Raw genomic sequence first — 15,533 nt, 5'->3', positions numbered from 1 at the left:
ATATTTGGGTCATGTTTTTTAAAGCATTCTGCCAGTCAGGGCACCTGGGTGGCTCATTCGGTTAAGCATCCGACTCTTGGTTTCAGCTTGGGTCATGATCTCGTGGTTCATGAGTTTGAACCCTGCATTGAGCTCTGTGTTGGCAGTATGGAGCCTGTTTGGTATTCTCTCTCTCCCTCTCTCTGCCCCTCCCCCACCCACACTGTGTCAGTCTCTCTCAAAATAAAGAAATAAGTGTAAAAAAATCATTCTGCCAATCTTGTTTTTTAACTGGTTTTCTTAGGCCATTTATATTTCATGTAATTGTTGATACGTTAAAGCTTAAGTTTGCTGTTTTATTTTTTGTTTTCTGTTTGTTCTCTCTGTTTTGTGTTCCCTCTCTTCATTTTTCCTGCCTTGCTTTGTGGTACTTGAACCTTTTTTAAGAATTCCATTTTGGTTAATCTATATATTTTTGTGTAGATTATTTTAGTGGTTGTTCTAATTATTACATTATATATAAGTAACTTATCACAGTCCACTATTGCCAACATTTTAGCCTTTGGAAGGCTTTCAGCCATTATTTCTTCAAATACTTTTTCAGCCCCATAGTCTTTCTTCTCTTTTTCTAAGATTCCCATAATATGAATGTTCTGTCCTTTTTTCCATTTTCTCACAAGTCCTCATGCTTGGTTCATTTCTTTCTAGTTACTGCTGGGAGGGGTTAGGAGTTCAGCACCCTGCTAGGTCCCTCCAACATCAGGTGGGAAAATGGGCGATGGAGGTTCGACTCTTATCAACTCATTGCTGCCAGGTGGGGGTGACTCTATTTGCTACCATGGACACTACAGGGAAGGGGCAGTTTTTCCTCTGGTGTTTGGCTAGAGTAGGGTGGTTATTATCAAAAAGGTTTTCTGTTCTGCTAGGTCTCCCTTTCCCTGATTATTTAACTGAGGGAAGCAAACTTGTCTTAGGGCCTTTTTATTGGCCCCCAATAAAAAGGTTTATTGGCAGTTTCAGGTTGAAGGCTTCTCCAGTGCCCCATCTGCAATATATAGGAGGCAAAAAGAGCCCCCCCAGACAACTTACTATTGTAGTGTTCCTTACATCCTAAATTCCCTAGAAAGTCCACTTTCTCCTTTCTACTTTTCAGGTTCTTCCTGTGCTTGATTGTTATTTTATCCAGGATTTGTCGTTGTTGTTGTTGTTGTTGTTGTAGGAGGGAGGACTGTTGAAAAATGGACCATTAATTTTGAAAAAAAATATTTATTCTTTCCTTCTGCCCTCCTTGGGTATATTTAGTTGTTATTTATCTGTATTCTTTTTTTTTTTATAATTTTTTTTTTTTTAGCGTTTATTTATTTTTGAGACAGAGAGAGACAAAGCATGAACGGGGGAGGGTCAGAGAGAGGGAGACACAGAATCTGAAACAGGCTCCAGGCTCTGAGCTGTCAGCACAGAGCCCGACGCGGGGCTCAAACTCACGGACCGCGAGATCATGACCTGGGCCGAAGTCGGCCACTTAACCGACTGAGCCACCCAGGCGCCCCTATTTATCTGTATTCTTGAGTTGACTATTTAGTTCATTTATTGTCAGCTGAAATAGTTCATATTATCAGTTGAAATATATTTGACTATATTGGAATAAAAAAATGAATTTAATGCTACCACTTTCTTATAAGTACCACTTTAGCTGCATATCATGGGTTATGATGGGTGTTGATTTTCCTGTAATCATTTATGAACAGTTTATAATTTCTGTTTTGGTTCTCTGTTTAACCCAAGGGTTACTTAGAAGAGTGTTTTTATTTTATCTTATTTTTTATTATTAAAAAAAAATTATGTTTATTTATTTTTGAGAGAGAGAGAGAGAGACAGAGTGTGAATGGGGAAGGGCAGAGAGAGAGGGAGGCACAGAATCTGAAGCAGGCTCCAGGCTCTGAGCTGTCAGCACAGAGCCCAAGGCAAGGCTTGAACTCACAGACCATGAGATCATGACCTGAGCCGAAGTCAGACCCTTAACCGACTGAGCCACCCAGGCTCCCCTAGAAGAGTGGTTTTAAAATGCCAAGTGGATAGATGGGAGGCAGAGCTGTCCTTTATGCCTGCATATGTCTACACAAGGCCAGGCAAGTCCTCAGAGAGTCAGACTTTTTCTGAGACACTCTAATGGAAAAATGAGATTTGAAATTTGGTCCCCCGCTGTTCTTTCCTAGTTCTTCATTCTTTACATGTTTATTCTGTACTTATATTCAATAAATCTCAATATGCTTGGTCTTGACAAATAGAAGAAAATAAAGTTAAGATGTAGTTCCTGACTTCAAGAAGTATAGTATCTAGTGGGGGTGTTGGTATGTATACCCAGATCAGTTAAATACAGTGCCTCACAGTAGTGATTAATTTACTGGTAATGGGGGTTCAGAGGAAAGGGAAATCAGTGTAGGCTAAAGTAGTTGAGGGAAGACCTTTTAGAGGAGGGGGTATTTGAGTTAGACCTTAAAGGAGAGGGACAATTTAAGTATGCAGAGAGGAAATGGAAACATGTTTCATGCTGAGAGATTGACATATCACAGGCTACAATTCATGGAAATGAGAAAGTTGAGTTGTGGTGGTAGAGGAAGATGAATTCACTTTTAGATATGTTGAGTTTTGGATGATTATAGGATATCCAAGAGGGAAATATCCTGGAAGTTATTGATCCTCATTCAGTTATAAACTAATTGAGTTTAGCTTTGTCTAAAACAGTAGTCTATTCTCTTGGCTTGGTCAGAGGAATACAGTGTTCTGGTTTGGATAGAATTTTGGTTGAGTATATGTGTTATAGATAGTATACCAGTTATGTTCTGCTTATCCCTCCAGATCCACTCTGCACCTGCTCTTTGCCCTGCGAGACTAACCTATATGGATTATATTAATGAGTTTCCATCCCTGCTTGGCTTCTGGTAGGGTTTAGGCAGTGGAGATCCCTGGCCTGACATCAAAGGGAGGGAAGAAACTAAGGTTAGGGTGTTTATTTCTGGCTTCTGCCTTGTAGGATTGCTGTAGGCTGGCTGCTGTCTCTTAACTAAAGCTCACAGCTTCTCTAAAGGGGACCCTTTCTGTGCAACATTCTCCTTTTTTCTGGTATCTGTTCCCTCCCCTAATCCTTTTGGGCATATGGGTGGTAACAGCCCCAAGGCTGTATCCCTCTTGGTTTTTCTATACCCTGCCCATACCTTTGTAGATAGTCTTTTTGTTAAAATTTCCATAATTATGCTAATTTAGAGTGTGCCATCTGTTTCCTGCTGGGACCCTGACTGATACAGATGAAGTCTCAATTTTCAAAGACTTAGAATACAATAAAATAAGCCTAACGTAAAATATGACTAAATATGATTCAATCTGTCTTTCTCTGATTAATCTAGGCTCTTGCAGTGCTTCCAGATAATCATTATAAACCCATAGTCTGCAGAGTATCATTGGTGTGTAAAAATACCAGTTCATGGAATATTAACAATAGCTAGCATTTTTTAATTTTTTCCATTCTTTCTTATTCTTTCCATACATTGTGGCTAAACATGTTTTACATGCATTATTTCATTTAACCTCCTCAGCAACCCTGTGAAGTAGATAATGCTTTTTAAAAAATGTTTTCATAGGCGAAGAAACAAAAGCACAGAGAGATTGAATAGCTTGTCAGAGATTTCACAGCTAAGAAAGCAGATCTGGGCTATAACATCAGGTCTGTGTGACTTCATAGTTCATGTTCTAAACTCAAAGTGTGGTCCTCAGATCAGCAGCATCTGAGAGCTTGTTAGAAATGCAGAATCTCAGGCTTCACCTCATGACTCTTGAATCATAATTTGCATTTTAACAAAACCTCCAGAGGATTCACATGCACATGAAAGTTTGAGAAATGGCCTTCTAAACCATGTCACTCTGCAGTCTGACTACCGTAGAAAGTTGTATTTGACTGGTGCCAGGTAAAAAGAACATTTACCCCAAAAAAGTAACTATATGCAGTGATAGATATGTTAATTATCTTAGTTGTAGTGATCATTTCACAATATATATGTATATCAAAACATCAGGATATACACCTTAAATACATATAATTTAATTTTGTCAAACATGCTTCAATAAAGATGGAGAAAAAAGAATGTTTACCATTCTGTCCTCTTTAACATTGGCATCATATGACCTTCTGGCTGGAATCTGCAAAGCCAGTGCTATCATTTCTGAGACAAGAGCACTGAGAGTCAATTAGGAACCTAACCTACTGAGAGATGCCAGGAAGCCACTGGAACTGTTGCTGTTATAGAAAGGAGAGCTTGGACACAGGTTGCTGCCAGGATTTTTTTTAATGTTTATTTATTTTTGAAAGAGAGAGAAAAAGAGACAGCGCAAGCAGGGGAGGGCCAGAGAGAGAGGGAGGCACAGAATCCAAAGCAGGCTCCAGGTTCTGAGCTGTCAGCACAGAGCCCAACTCAGGGCTCAAAGTCACGAACTGTGAGATCATAACCTGAGCTAAAGTCAGTCACTTAACCAACTGAGCCACCCAGGCATCCCTGCCAGGATTTTTAAAATATTTATTTATTTATTTTGAGAGCGGGTGGGGGGAGAGGCAGAGAGAGAGAGAGAGAGAGAGAGAGAGAGAGAGAGAGAGAGAGAATCCCAAGCAGGCTTTGAGATGTCAGCACAGAGCCTGACTTGGGGCTCAATCTCATGACTGTGAGATCGGGACCTGAGCCGAAATCAAGAGTTGGACACTTAACTGAGCCACTCCGGTGCCCCACTGCCAGGATTTTTTAATGGTTAGATTTCAAACATGTTGTATGTACATTTTTACGTGCACCTTTACAGCACCTGTAGCTGCTGCTCTTAAGACACTCTCAAATTTGTGTATACCGGCTAGTCCTCAGAAAAACAGGTCCGCTCAGAAAGTTTGATTTAATGCCCTTAGGGCCTCCTTTCCACAGTGTTTGCTTCCCACCCCCATCCCTTAGGTACTCTATGTCCTTCTTCTTATCCCTTTCTTGTCCCTGTCAATATCTGCTTTAAGAAAGTATATCAGGGGGCACCTTGGTGACTCAGTCAGTTAAGCATCCAACTCTTGGTTTCGTCCAGGGTCATGATTTCATGGTTCATGGGTTTGAGCCCTGCATTGGGCTGTGTACTGGCAGTGCGGAGCCTGTTTAGGATTCTCTCTCTTTCCCACTCTGTCTGCTCCTTCCCTGCTTTCTCTTTCTCCCAAAATAAATAAGTAAACTTATGAAAGATTATTAAATGTTTTTCAAATATTTTATTTTAAAAATCTTTACCATCATTTAAAAAAATCTAGATACATTTCAAAACATTTTCTAATGTTTATTTATTTGGAGAGAAAGAGAGAAAGAACATGCACCTGAGTTGGGGAGGGGCAGGGAGAGATGGAGAAAGAGAATCCCAAGCAGTCTCCATGCTCAGCGTGAAGCCCAAAGTGGGGCTTAATCCCATGACCCTGGGATTATGACTTGAGCCAAAATCAAGAGTCTGATGCTCAACCAACTGAGCCACCCAGGCACCCTTCAAAACTTTTTTTAATTGCAGTAACTAAAGAAAGGATTTTACCATTTGTCTTAGTACTGATACAGACTGTCAGCAACAAAAGTCCTGTGGTTCACACATGGATTTTTAATCACAAGAAACTCTCCCACGTGTGCACATGCATATACAGATGTCCCTTGAAGAATTTTATTTGTGATAGTAAAAAATGGAAAACTAAGTGACCATCAACAGAATGAATATATAAATTATGGTGCATTCATCTAATGGAATTCCATAAAGCAGTTAAAATGAATTATAAATATAGGTAGCAACATAGAACTTGAGCAAAATGTATTGAAAACATACTGTTGAGGAAAAATTTGCATAAAATTCCACATAATTATATTTATATACAATATAAGAACACAAAACAATATCCTATAGTGTTTATGGTACATACAGAGATAATAAAAGGAAAAAAAGTTTTCACTGAATATTTGCATGTGTACCCCCCCCCCCCCACACACACACACTCACATAGAGCCAGTTAGTTGTAGAAGCCAGGACCAGAAGCCAGTATTCCTTCTTGTTTTTTTTTTTTATTAAGACTTTATTTTTTAGAGTAGTTTAAAGTTCACAGTAAAATAAAGGGAAGATACAGAGATATACCATATTCCTTATTCTTTCTTCACCTAAGTAATGGAGGCCTCAAACTCCAAAGGATCTGTACAATCATTAACCAAGCTCCCTGTCTCCAGTAGCTAAGCTTTGTGTACCTGAGAATACATTATGGGAGCCTGGTGAGTTTGGGAGATCAACAGGGTTGATGGTCTCTTAACCATGAAGTCAGGTGGCTAGGTTTCTATAAGCTTTTTCTTCTACATCTTCACCCTGTGTCTACTGGCCAGGAATGCTGCTTAAGTGTATCAGTAAACAATGTAATGTGAAACACTAATAAGCAGGTGACTGTTCCAACCTCAAGCCAAACTCCTCCAGCACTTCACTGTCTTATTTGACTAGTTCTGGCAGCAGCTACTGTACACAAAGCCCAGCCTAGAGAACAGAAAAGCTATAAATGCTCTCCAGTATAATTAAAATAGACTATTGGCAGAATACTCAAAACAAAATTGTAAGTCCTGAACAACACAGATTTTAATGTTAAGGGCCTACAGGGTATTTAGGAGAAAACAGAATTTTTGAAAGCAAAAGGCAGTACCTGGTCCCTGCTCTCCCTGACCTACTATGGTTACTTTTTTCTCGATTACTTAGTAACTGGCTTTAAATTCCCCAGGCTGTTAAGACCTCGACAATCTACCAGAGTGGCATGTGACACAGAATAAAATAAAGCTTTAGAAAGGCAGGCAAAAAAGAAAAGAGGAGACTCTTGAATGGGTTACTTCTGTTTTTCGATGTTGGAATTGATGGTCTTCCTCTTTGATCTTTGATTTAATAATGACTTTTTTTTTAAAAAAATGTTTATTTATTTTGAGAGAGAGAGAGAGAGAGAAAGAGAGAGAGAGCAGGGGAGGGGCAGAGAGAGGCAGAGAGAATCCCAAGCAGGGATCCATCTCACAAATTGTGAGATCATTACCTGAGCCAAAATCAAGAGGTGGACACTTAATCGACTGAGCCACCCAGGGACCCCTACTGATGATCCTTAAGAAGAGCCTTAAAAGAGATGTTTGGGTTCTGTTCTGAGCACCACCACTTACTAGCTTTGTGTCCTTGAGCAAATTAATATTCTTCAAACTTCAGATACCTCATCTATAAAATGGCAATTTTAATACTATTTACTTAATGTGGTTGTTGAAGTATATAAAGTACTTAGTATGGCAAATGGTAAGAGCTCAATAAATTAATGATGATCATTCCTGTTATTACAATGTCATGGAAGCAAAGGAGGAGAGCATTTCTAGTAGGAGAGGGAAATCTGCTCTATGTAATGCCAAATGTAGCAGAGAGGTCAACGAGAAAGAGAATTGAGAAAAGCCAAGAATTTTGAAACTCGATTAGAAATACAGAATGATATTTACATTTGAGACTTAACTCCTGAGCTCCATTTACTGGAAATGGGAATCAGTTTAAAGGGAAAAATCTATCACTTTTTGTGGTCAGGATACATACTTACTTTAGCTTTAGAGTATGTAAAAAGGCAGCCATGACAGCAATAAACTGACTCTTGCCATGCTGTCCATTAGAACTTTCTGTGATGTGGAAATGTTTTCTGTGGCTATTGAGCACTTGAAATGTGGCAAGTATGACTGAGGAACCAAAATTTTAATTTTATTTAATCTTAATTAGTTTAAATAGGCACATGTAGGTAGTGGCAGCCATCAGTCTAGTTGAGGAAGCAAGGCATATACTCTTGAAACCAGTTAAATGCCAAAAGGATTGGGGTCAGACAGTAGAGACTTAATTGTTCAGAAAAAGAATGATGCCTTTATGGGATGGATAATTTAAGGAGAGACGTGTAGAGCAGGTGAAACTTGGGCTTCACCTTGAAGGATATAGAGTGTTTGAATAGTAGGATAGAAGGCAGAAGGTCATTGCAGATGGGTTGGAGGTGGTAGGCAAAGATTTAGAATTAGAAATACCTCCTATATGAGAAGTTTGAGGACAATAGGCATTCTAGAATAGAGCATTTATATTAGCATTTAGGTGGTTTTGGGTCAGGTCATGGACAACCTTGAATGCTAGAACAAAATATTTGGGCTTTGTCCACATAAGCCAGTGTTTTTGCAAGGCTTGCTTAAAACACAGATTCCCAGGACCCACCCTGACCTACTAAATCAAATTTTGGGGGTTGCAGCTTAGGAAATCAGTATTTTAAGCAAACTCCTCAGGTGTGTATGATGCACATTCAGGTCTGAGATATATTAGATAGGCAGAAGGGAGCCCTTGGAAGCTTTAGGTCAAAGGAGTGACATGATGATAGAGGTATCACAGGAAGCTAGATAATGTGGGAAAGTGTAGCATATAGAAACTAGGTGAAGAAACCAGCCAGGTGACTGTTAAAACAGTTCAGATATGAATTTCACAAATGCAGGTCTTATTTCTGGCTGGTGTCCTTCAAATTGTCAAAATGATTCCTAATATTTCCTATATTTCAATTTATCACACAATTTTTTCTGCTGTTTGAAATGACTAGGGCCCAGGCACTAGAGTCTGCTTCCTGGGTTCAAACCCTAGCCCGACGATCTAAACTGTTTTAGCTTAGAGAAGCCACTTAACTTTTCTGTGCTCCAGTGTCCTTATTCATAAGCTGGAGATGATCCTAGCTCCTATCTCCTAAGGACATTGTGAGTATTAAATGAGATCATAAGCAGCTTACAACTGTACTTGGCATATAGTAGACACTCAGTGTTGTTGTTAATATTATTTAAACTAAAAAGCTCTTTTAGTTTATTCTAACTTGTATAATAAAGTTGAGCAGTTGCATTTCAAAAAAAGTGTTAAAATTTCCCACTTACAATATTAAAACCAGGCCCTAGACTTTTTGCTTATTGAGTTATATTTCAAAGCTTAATTCTTCACTTAATTTAACGTATGGGTATCCTTCATAAATTAAATCTCGATAGAGGACAGATTGTTCTTCTCACTGAATGTATTAACCTATGGTTAAGTTACTGGCTATGAATTTCATCTTTTTAAACTTTGTATTTTTTATACTGTTACTAACTTTCAATGAATGCTGTTTATGATATTTATTTGAGAAACAAGAATGACTTCTTTTTGTTCTTCTAGGGGACTGATAATTAAAATTGAATTCAGTTTCTCGTCTGGGTATTGGTATGGTATATGTCCTGCTATTAGTGACTCCATGATATACCATGGCATCAGCCACAGCTTTTTCAAGGAATGAGAAACTCCTGTGTACCTCACTTGGGAGTTTGTGAACTCCTGGTCACTGTGAACTTCTGTCTTCACTCTTCTTTCCAGGCCTCACCCAAACAGAACCTTCTCCTAGCCTCTCCAGTTTCCTTTGTCAGTTAGCTGCCTGAAGCAACTCTCAAGATACACCTTCAAGCCTTGAGGGCAGAGAACGAGGGAAATAGCTAGAGACCTGGGATGGCCACATACATACTTCTGAGATAGGCTGAGCAAGAACATTGCCTTAGACTCTTCTTTCAACTTCCAAAAACAAAATCACTCCTAACTTTGTTCACTTAAATTCTATTAGATAGTTGAAAAAGATGGATCTGTTACATGGTTGGTTAAAGTTCTTCTTAAATTTTCTTTTAATGTTTACTTATTTTTGAGAGAGAGAGAGCGAGCATGAGCAGGGGCGGGTGCGGGGGTCAAAGAGAGGGAGATACAGAATCTGAAGCAGGCTCCAGGCTCTGAGCTGTCAGCACAGAGCCCGATATAGGTCTCCAACTCACGAACTGTGAGATCATGACCTGAGCCAAAGTCAGATGCTTAACCAGCAGAGCCACCCAGGCACCCCAGGTTAAGGTTCTGTTTTGAACAGATGAATACCTATTTTCCCTGCTGTCTCTCTAGTTGTCCATTTCCCTTCCCTGGAGTCAGTCACTGTTAACCAGTTTTTGTGCGTGTGTGTATCCTCCCAGAGATACTGTCTGTATATTTGTATATATACACCCTTTTTATACAAATTGTGGCATACCATAAATACTATTCTGCACCTTGCTTTTTTTTCACTTAATCTATAGACTACTGTTTCATATCAGTACTTAAAGATACTTGGCGTATCTTTATGGCTGCATGGCTGCACAGTATTGCATTCTTCTTGTAGATGAGCAGAATGTATTTAAGCAGTCCTTTGTTGGTGGATATTTAGCTTTCATCCAGTCTTTGGCTATTATAAACATGTTTATATATATTATATTTCACATGTGACAATATATCTCTAGGACTCTAGGAGAAATTGGTAAGGGCTCTTTGGTCATTGGCTTGTTTTTGGTTGCTTGATGGCTATAAAACCACAGTATTATGCATGAAATCAGAGATTCTAGGATGTCTAGCCATACCTAACTACACAGATGTCACAGGATATTAGGCTAGAAGGCATCTTAGAGATTCCAGAGAGGGCCAAGGACACACAGAGGTTTAGAAGCAGATCCAGATTTAAAACCCGCAGTTTTTTACTCCAGTCCATAATGCGACTCTTTTTACTACACACTGCTACGTCAGAGAGATTTGGCACAGCCTGATTTCTGTCCTGATAGGCATGACTGTGTATTATCTGGCCCACTGTGATCTCACTAGCCTGTGTTTACCTGATTTCTCTTTCCAGGGTCTGACGTTTCCAACCTAATTTACCCTACTTTTCCTGCTGCTCTGACTTCTCCCAGTAATAAAAACTCCATCTTTAATTTTTTTTTAATTAGAGCTGAAGTTTTTTTATGGTTTGGGGACCCTTTAGTAGTGAAGACAAGTAGGAGAGGCAGGAGTACCAGGCAGATAATTTGGTAATGGCACAAGATTCATGATCTTAACTGTTGCTTTCTACTCTTAACTCATTGATTGACTCATCATGTACTCTAGGGGGAGTCTCTTTCTCCTCTTGGCCCTGCTGGAATATCTCCTTTCCTTGGCAATAAGGTTGAATACCTCAAGGTCCAATGAGTGCATAATGTGCCCAATAAGAAAGAATATGAAAGTGTATGCATACAGTTTAATTCTTACTGAATTATACTAGGGAGCAAAATACAGGTGACTTTTTGTTTACATGTAGTTATCATATGATCCAGCATTTTATCTGTAGATATGTACCTATGTGAATTGAAAACATGTTTATGCAAAAAGGTGTATATGAATATTCCTAAGTGTACTATTCATACTAGCCAAAAAAGTGAAAATGACCCTATGATGGTTAATTTTATGTGTCAACTTGGCTAGGTCTTGGTGCCCAGTTGTTTGGTCAAACAGCAGTCTAGATGTACTGTGAAAGAATTTTTTTTGGATGTGATCAACATCTAAATCAGTAGACCTTGAGTAAAATCTCTTATCCTCCATAATGTGCCTGGACCTCATCCAATCAGTTGAAGATCTTAGGAGTCTGTCTTCAGACTGCAACACAGAAATTCTGCCTGTTTCTTTGAATGACACACTGGACCTGATGTATTGAAGAGATATATTCAGAACATTCTATCTTAATACAGCAGAATACATATTCTTTTCAAATGCACATGGAACATTTTCCAGAACATACCACGTTAGCCATAAAACAAACCTCAATAAATATTGTATATATGTATTATATGTACAATGGAATATTATACAGCCATAAAAAATAATGGAATCTTACCATTTGCAACAACATGGATGGAGCTAGAGAGTATAATGCTAAGCAAAATAAATTAGAGAAAGACAAATACCATATGATTTCACTCATATGTGGAACTTAAGAAACAAAACAAATGAACATAGGGAGAAAAAAAAAAGAGAGGCAAACCAAGAAACAGACCCTTTTTTATCTAAATTTTAGTTAGTGTACAGTGCAATATTGGTTTCAGGAGTAGAATTCAGTGATTCATCACTTAACATACAATACCCAGTGCCCATCACACGTGCCCTTAATACTCATCACCCATCTAGCCCATCTTCCACCCACCTCCTTCCATCAACCCTCACTTTGTTCTCTATCTTTAAGAGTCTCTGTGGTTTGTTTCCCTCTCTTCTTATTTTCCTCCCCTTCCCATATGTTCACATCTGTTTACGAAACAGACTCTTAACAATAGAGAACAAACTGATAGTTACCAGAGGGCAGGTGGGTGGGGCAGAATGGGTGAAATAGGTGAAGGGAATTAAGGAGTGTACATTTGTCCTGATGAGTGCTGAGTAATGTATGGAATTGTTGAATCACTATATCATACACCTGAAACTAATATAACACTGTATGTTAATAATACTGGAATTTAAATTAAAAGCTTAATTAAAAAAAGTTCTGTTTGCAGCCTTTGTACTCAAGACTGCAACATCAACTCTTTCCTGAATTTGCATCCTGCTTGCCTGCCCTGCAAAGCAGCCCTCATAATGGTGTGAGCCAATTCTTTAAACTATCTCCCTGCCCTGCCCTACCCTCCTGTTCTGTTTCTCTGGAAAACCCTAATACAAACCCTGATGTCCATAAACTTATAAATGGATAAACAAAATGTGATATATTCATACAATGGAATATTATTCACCATAAAAAGAAATGAAATGCTAACACATTCTACAACGTGGATGAATTTTGATAACATTATGCTAAGTGAAAGAAGCCAGACACACAAAAGGCCGTATATTGTATGACTCAATTTATTTGAAATGTCCAGAATAGATAAATCCATAGAGATGGAAAGTAGATTACTGGTTGTCTAGGGCTGGGTGGGGGAGTGGAATGGGTAGCAAGGGCTTAATGGGTATGGGGTTTCTTTTGGGGGTAATGAAAATGTTCTGGAATTAGGTAATGGTAATGGCTGCACAACTTCGTACTAAATCCATTGAATATTACCCTTTAAATGGGTGAATTGTATGGTATGTGAATTAGATCTCAGTATACCCATTATTAAAAAAAAAAAAACAGGGGCGCCTGGGTGGCGCAGTCGGTTAAGCGTCCGACTTCAGCCAGGTCACGATCTTGCAGTCTGTGAGTTCTAGCCCCGCGTCGGGCTCTGGGCTGATGGCTCAGAGCCTGGAGCCTGCTTCCGATTCTGTGTCTCCCTCTCTCTCTGCCCCTCCCCTGTTCATGCTCTGTCTCTCTCTGTCCCAAAAATAAATAAAAAACGTTGAAAAAAAAATTAAAAAAAAAAAAAAAACAAGACTTAAAAAATAAATACTATCTATCACACTCCTCTGTCCTGTCCTTCCCATCTACTAGGCAATGTATGTAGAGCTTGCCATCTGCCTGGCAACACCCATTGTCCCCAAATTCCATGCTACATTTTGCAATAGCAGTTCTTTCCTGACAATGCTAATTTAGATGGTAATTTTAACCAGATTTTTATTAAAAATTTTAAAGTTTATTTATTTATTTTGTGAAAGAGCAAGTGGGGTATGGGCAGAGACAGAAGGGAGAGAGAATCTCCCTCAGGCTCCGCACTAACAGTGCGGAGCCTGATGCAGGGCTCGAACCCACAAACTGTGAGATCATGACCTGAGATGAAATCAAGAGTCATGCTTAACTTAGCCACCCAGATGCCCTTTTTTTAAAAAAATTTTTTTAACGTTTATTTATTTTTTGAGAGACAGAGCCAGAGCATGAGCTGGGAAGGGTACAGAGAGCGGGGGGGGGGGGGGGGGGGGGGAATCACAGATTCTGAAGCAGGCTCCAGGCTCCAGGCTCCAAGCTGTCAGCACAGAGCCTGATGCGGGGCTCAAACCCATGAACCGTGAGATCATGACCTGAGCCGAAGTTGGCCGACTAACCAACTGAGCAACCCAGGCACCCCCACCCAGATGCCCTTTAACCAGATTTTAAAAAACAAAAATGCTAGGGAGAAGGGCTTCAGGGAACTCCCTTGTGTTTTAACTCCAGGCCCAGATCTCACCTATGGATGATACTGATGAAGGAGTGGCTCTGAAAAGGATAGGAATATTCTCTGTCCTTAAGGAGCTTACAGTGAAAAGAGAAGGTCCAGAGGCTATGTAACTGATTTTGCATTATATATCTTTTAAATATTCTAACAGTTCTGGCGCCTGGGTGGCTCAGTCAGTTAAGCGTCCAACTTCAGCTCAGGTCATGATCTCACAGTCCGTGTGTTTGAGCCCCGTGTCTGGCTCTATGCTGACAGCTCAGAGCCTGGAGCCTGCTTCAGATTCTGTGTCTCCCTCTCTCTGCTCCTCCTCTGCTCGCACTCTGTCTCTCTCTCTCAGAAAAAAATAAACATTAAAAAATTATTATGATTCTAACAGTTCAAACTGAGCTTTCTATAGAAGGAAACCATTGTTCCATCCTAGCTACCAGATTCTCTGGGCCTTGCACATCATCTCCCACCAGCTAGTATTCTATGACAACTATCAGCCACTTGTACATTTCACTCCTTCCTCTCCTCTTTAAATTTTTTGCAGTGTTTATTTACTTTTGAGAAAGAGTGAGAGAGACAGAGTGTGAACGGGGAAGGGGCAGAGAGAGAGAGGGAGACACAGAATCTGAAGCAGGCTCCAGGCTTTGAACTGTCAGCACAGAGCCTGACGCGGGGCCCAAACTCACGAACCAGGAGATTATGACCTAAGCTGAAGTCAGACGCTTAACTGACTGAGCCACCCGGGCACCTGTCCTTTCCTCTTCTTTCCTGCATGCCAGCTACCTCTTACAAGTCAGCCCTGCCCTCAGTGGCTTTGAAAGCTTAAACCTATCCCAGAGTCTTGTATGGTTCAGAGGGGTTCTGAATGCTAATAAAGATGCCAAGAGCTTTTAGACTCTTCCTGCTGAGTTGGGGTTGGAAGTGTTTCAAGGGAAAGTAAAATCTTGGGTCTCCCTTGCCTGCAGAACTTTGGTTCTGCAAGAAGAGGAAATTGACCATGAACACTAGCAATTATTCAGGGGGCTGCCTAGGGATATCACCTCAGATGACCAGTTTTTGGGAGATGAGTGGTCTTAATTTTGATGGTGTTCCCAGGGCCTCAGTAGTCTCATGACTGTCAACATTTCCAGTGTCTCTACTCCTAAGAAGAATAAAGGACTGGAGAGATTGCCTATAAGGAAAGAGAGTTGGACAGAAAGAGGGCAAATTCTCAGTTTCTCCCAGCAAGGCAAAAGGAACAAAGAAATGAGACCAGAGGATTTAGTGACCTAAAGAGAGTCCTAGAGCTGAAAATAGAGTAGCTGGTGAGTGAGGAGTATCAGATGGCAGGAAACTTACAGGTCTATATCACCCATGGGGGAATCCAAAAAAAAGTGTAACAGTAGAGGCTCTGCCTTTAAGGAGCTTATGGCAAAATGTAGTTGTGGAATAAAAATTAATATACTTGAAATAATTTGTAATTTGGTAGTAAACCATGGTGTTGACAAAAAAAAAGTGCTGTAGGAACTCGAAGAAGGGACATATCATGTGGGCTGGCATCCTCTTGTGAGCTGAATGGCTGAGGCAGTAGGTGTCCCA

This window comes from Prionailurus bengalensis, chromosome X, assembly GCF_016509475.1.
Source record: "Prionailurus bengalensis isolate Pbe53 chromosome X, Fcat_Pben_1.1_paternal_pri, whole genome shotgun sequence".
In the NCBI taxonomy this organism is placed as follows: domain Eukaryota; kingdom Metazoa; phylum Chordata; class Mammalia; order Carnivora; family Felidae; genus Prionailurus; species Prionailurus bengalensis.
This window is presented reverse-complemented; position numbering follows the sequence as displayed.